Source organism: Kogia breviceps, chromosome 4 (genome assembly GCF_026419965.1).
Source record: "Kogia breviceps isolate mKogBre1 chromosome 4, mKogBre1 haplotype 1, whole genome shotgun sequence".
In the NCBI taxonomy this organism is placed as follows: domain Eukaryota; kingdom Metazoa; phylum Chordata; class Mammalia; order Artiodactyla; family Physeteridae; genus Kogia; species Kogia breviceps.
Window position 1 is genome coordinate 16,819,871 of NC_081313.1, and position 6,036 is coordinate 16,825,906.

Sequence of the window (6,036 nt, forward strand, 5' to 3'; positions counted from 1 at the left end):
TCATCTTCTTTTCCTGTATTTCACATGGGGAACATCCTTGCCCTGTCCTAAGCTTCCTGCCTTTAAGCACTGAGCATCCATGTATGGATAGGTTCTGGGCATGATTTCCACAGGCAGGAAACTCTTGGTGTAAACAGTTTGGTGACCGAGGAGGCTGACATGAGGGTTCTGAAACGGAGACCTGCTATATTCCATTTAGAGGTCATTGATGGGCAAAATATAAGAATAAGAGAGTTACTTTGGCACTAGTTCTAAGACGTTATTAAATTGAGCTTTAACTGAGAATTCTCATCATCAGGGGTTTGGGGTCACCTTCTAGCAGTTAAATATTTTGAGACTTTAGTTAAATATCTTTCGGGTGTATTCTCTACTTCACTTGTGCCTCAGAAGGGAGAAGGAGACAACCTCAGTCTTCCCTCATCACCCAGGTCGCTGGTCCTTTAAAATGAACCAGCGTGTTATTCTCTAAAATATTAATCTTGAATACATTGACTGTCATGTGCTATAAAACATAGTATGTGAAGAAGAGGTCAAGGCACCACGTGAACTTGGCACGTGTGCATACTGACAGCCAACACTTTGGTTGCACGTGACTTTGTAGGCGGATTATACTCTTTGATTATATGAAAAAGAATATATTTTGATTATAGTCAGGTTTCATTTTAAATAGGAAGACCTATATTTGATATTTTAGAATCCATGATTGAAAACGTCATTAGGTAGGGAAAAGAGAGAGAGGATTGTGCTAGGCTATTAACCATAGTGTGTATTCTCTATTCTATGTATACTTCTATGCTCATTCCTCTAAATTTTACTTTTGAGATCTGAATTCTGGTTTTTGTAATTCCATTTCTCTAGCAACAGAATTCAGCATTTGCAAATCAATTACCTGGCTTTTAGAGTATGTCCCAGGAGTGGATATAATAATAGCAATCAAAATAATGGTCATAGTTTTGTGAATGTTACCTGTCACCGTTCAAGGGTTTTGTTTGCATTAATCAATCATCAGAATAATGCTCTGCAGTATACACTATGATAAACCTGTTGGTTTGCAACCTCGAGATTTTCCCAGGTGAAAACTGAAGCTAACCTCCATATGCAGAAGGCAAGGAGAGACCTAAGAAAGAGGCAGACCACTCCAGGTTTGTATATGGCATGTTTACTAAGCAAGGGAACTTACATAAGAGGCTTGTCTTGAGCGGCTGCAAGACGAGTACATCTCTGCCCCTGTCCACCAGAACCTTAAAGCTTATGTAGAGACCTTACCTGGGCTCAGTAGCTATCAAGATGGTCTCAACAACACCTTACTCTCTCAAGGCTTTGTCCTTGGAACAGATCCTGCGGTAGGACCAGGGGGCAGAGCATACAATCCAAGGACAGGGGAATGGGTGAGTAGCTTGTGATTGCCCAGGTCCAACTCGCCAGTCAGCTGGTGGTCACATCCTCTCAACTACCTCCTCCAACAAATCCATGTTGCATTGATGAGGAAACTGAGACACAGGAGAGAAAGTGACTTGTACAAGTAAAAGGATGTAACCAAGATGTGAACTAAGTATTCTGGTTCTATGTAAATTGTTTTTTTTTTTTTTTTTTTCGGTATGCGGGCCTCACACTGTTGTGGCCTCTCCCGTTGCAGAGCGCAGGCTCTGGAAGCACAGGCTCAGCGGCCATGGCTCACGGGCCCAGCCGCTCCGCGGCACGTGGGATCTTCCCAGACCGGGGCACGAACCCGTGTCCCCTGCATTGGCAGGCGGACTCTCAACCACTGCGCCACCAGGGAAGCCCTATGTAAATTGTTTTTAAGACTATGACTACATTGTTTCTGCCCAAAACTCGATTTGAAACTTAAGGATGACGTCATTTTCATTTCCACATGATCATCTTCCCATGGAGTCACATGCTCCAGAGCAAAACTACAAGGGTAGGTACACTGTTTAAAACAAAGGAGGGTTAACAACTCCTTGGTTTAACACGTCTAAATGTTTTCTGCAGTATTGGTTTTTGCCCCAAAAAACCTGTTCATGAGCAGACTGCATCCTGATTTTGTCTCCTGCTTTTGTGAACACGATAGATAAAGCAATGGCTACTTTCTAGATCATGAGATTCAACAGCAGAAAACATTGTATAGCAAAACAAACAAATACGCAAACCAAAAACTCAAACAGAGTTTAATTTAATTACTATCTTTCACAGGAATTAGTTAAACCCAGTGGTGATGCTTATAGGTATAAAGGGAGGAATCAATTAAGGGAAGACTGAAGATCAAATGAAGAAGGGATGACCTGTGCATTCTGGAAACTACAGAAGAATTCAGACGGAAGCAGTAACAGCTGTGGATCATAACAACTGCATAATCAACATCAAGAATGACATTTACAAACAATCACCTCCATCAACAACAAAAATTGCCTTATGTTCCCTTGTCTTTCTTTTACAGAAGACTGTAAATATGGGTAATAATGCAAAAATGCTGTATTCCAGAATGGTGTATAAGCACAGAACTCTGTTGTTAAAGAAAGAAATTGACTTGAAATTTTAAGAGTAAATGACATTTCAAGTTATATTATTAAAATTTTATATTGACACCTATATTCAATATAGAGAAAATTTTAAAAATCATAATACTGATTAGTGTGACTGATTAGTGTGAAATACTTTTATAGACTCTTATGACTAAATGAAATATTACAAGGGCTCTTTCAATAAATTTATTTCGATAAACATTTTAATACTGTTCTAACATACCAAATTATGGCTACTGTTACGTTTAAGCAATCTGAGTAAACATAATGTTGATATTCAGATCATAATTGCTTTTCTCTGAGAAACTATTATACTGTATTAGGTTTTCATGTCTTGAATTATATTTTAGTTCCAATATTGCATTAACGTAAATTCAAATAGTCTTTACAAGTCTCATATAATATAAAGTGAAGAATACAATGTACTTGAGTAATTAAAGCTTGAAGCAATATATATATATATTTTTTTTTTTTTTTGGCGGTACGCGGGCCTCTCACTGCTGTGGCCTCCCCCGTCGCGAAGCACAGGCTCCGGACGCGCAGGCCCAGCGGCCATGGCTCACGAGCCCAGCCGCTCTGCGGCACGTGGGATCCTCCCGGACCGGGACACGAACCCGTGTCCCCTGCATCGTCAGGCGGACTCTCAACCACTGCACCACCAGGGAAGCCCTTGAAGCGATAATTTAACAAATCAATTGTGAATTAAAGTGACAAACTGTGCAGACCAGGAGATTTACTATTTTATTATGCACTTTTAATTTTAAATCTGTAATTGTGTTTCCACACCTGCTAATAAAGATATAAGAAAGCAGTGGTTTCAGTCACATTTGCAGGGACATTAAATCACTGCCCTTGAGAAGTCTGATTTTCTGGTTTCTAATACATGTCTGGATTAATCATCCTGAAGGGAAGGCAGCTTTCCCATTTTCTAATCATGCTTAGAAATCTATAAACATTTAAAAATCTTCAAATTAGACACTATTGGTTTCTCTGCCATTTTTATTTTCAGTGACTAATGAACGTCAAGAATAGGGAGATCGGGCTTCCCTGGTGGCGCAGTGGTTGAGAATCCGCCTGCCGATGCAGGGGACACAGGTTCGGGACACAGGTTCGTGCCCCGGTCCGGGAAGATCCCACATGCCGCGGAGCGGCTGGGCCCGTGAGCCATGGCCGCTGAGCCTGCGCGTCCAGAGCCTGTGCTCCGCAACGGGAGAGGCCGCAACAGTGAGAGGCCCGCGTACCACAAAAAAAAAAAAAAAAAAAAAAAAAAAAAAAAAAAAGAATAGGGAGATCATTTCCAAGCAATTACTGAAAGTGAACTGATTTATTAGGCCATGACATATTACAGAAATACAAGGTACATTATATGCTTTCTATTGTTATATGAAATTGGGAAGTTCTTTTCAGAAAATCAATAAAATGTTGCACACTTGCAGTGCTATTAGAATCTGAGTTCTCTGTTGCTATATAAATTATGTCTTAGATATCATAACATTATTTCTCAGATAATGTTTATATCCAACAACTCTTTTATATACTTTTAAATAAACACAGACAGGCTAAGGATTAGTAATTACATTATATTTCAGAATTTCATTGTTCCTCCAATCACTAAAACTGTCTTTGTATCAAGCTCTTTAGCAGAGATTATGAGTAACAGCCACATTTTACTATTTCTCTAGTCCCAGCTATGCACAGGCAGTCTGATTGTTACAAGTTGTCCTTTCATTACAAAGAGCAATGCATCATCAGTGACTCTAAGCTTAATAGAATTCTTTTCCTTGATTACATCCCATGTGAGGCATGGAGCTTAAGTTCTTCAGGAGAATGTGCATCTTTGTTCTGCTCTTTCATCCTGTTTGTCCTCATAGACAGATAATGAACCAGGCTTATTATTTTAGCAAACTTAAAATCTTAATGGTAACTTGAGAAAGAGGAATGTGTTTTACTTTCCTAACTCTCATAAAATAATCCATAAATATCATAATAAATATTCTGAAATCATGGTTGAGGAATAAAGGTAACGTTGCCTTGCTGCAAGAAAAAGACAGGGATAATGTGAAATGTATAATGTCAAAATTACAGATAGCCTGGAAATGATTTATGGATTCAAAAATATACAAAATTGAGTGTTGTTCAACAAAAATAATGGAAAATAGGATCAGTTTACCTAAAGATTATTTGAGTCAAGGATTATGTAAATCAATCTGGCTACTGTGCATAAGGTAGCAGTGGTTACCAATATTTTCCATCTCCAATTCCAAGGCCCATCTTTTATTCAACATACATGTTTTATATAACATCTATAAGCTCCTATGATTCTTAAATGTCAGGAATGGCATAAATGGCTGCCTCTACTTAAAAAATGTAACAGTAATTTTAAAAAATCAAGGCTTTTATATACACATTTACTATAATGTGTATGGAAATTGAACACATTACAATAAGTGAGGTAAGACAAAGGCAAGTACTGTATGATATCACTTATATGTGGAATCTAGCAAAGCCAAACTCATAAAAACAGAGTAAGATGGTGATCACCAGGGCATGGGGCTTGGGGAAATGGGATGGATATTGTTTAAGGATACAAATTTGCAGCAAGTAATAAATAAGCCCTCTCTAATGCACAGTACAGCGAACATAGACAACAATATTGTACTATAATCGCCAAACTTGCTAAGAAACTAAAATTTAATTATTCCAACCACTAAACAGAAAGGATAATTATATAACATGATAGGGTGCTAAGTATTGCTATAATTATAATATTAATTATAATATATAAATGCATCAAAGTAACATGTTATATACCTTAAATTTGGAAAATGTTATATGTCACAATTATTTCAATTAAAATATATAAATAAATAAAAACAAAGAAAGATGCTAATTGTCTTGTACTTTTTGGCATCTCCATTTCATGTTTTGCTATTTTCCACTCTTTTAGATAATTTCCATTTGGCACACATCTACATATTTTAAATGTCTCTACTTTCTCTAAAAAGCTTTTTCTCTATTACCCAGAAATGACTGGTCAAGTTTTCTCCCTTGTAAAGGATTTTCTCACAACCTTCATAAACGTAATTTAGAACCTCTGTCGAACCATGATTTTATAAGATAATGGTTCTTTAAACTTAGACTGATTAAATATGTCAGAGGTGGATGAGTAACACAATACAGAGACTGTTGAACTTACGATGCCCTCATAGCAAAACTGTTGGTTAAATGGTTGTGATAAGTAGGGCCCATAGGAAAACTAACTACAACTGGTAAACGATACAAGTCAGGATGATAAAATCAAAGGGGTAAATGTAAAATACATTATCATTATGTATGACACTTGTATTGGAATGCTGGACAAAGAATTCACAACTGTTAGAAATCGGTCAACCTAAAGAAGACATTATTATTTTCAAAAGCTACCTATATTTTCCTTGGATAAAGGCAGATCAGCACTACCCTTTTCTGTTCTCTCCACAGCACAGTATATAGCGGTGATAGCGGCAACCATATG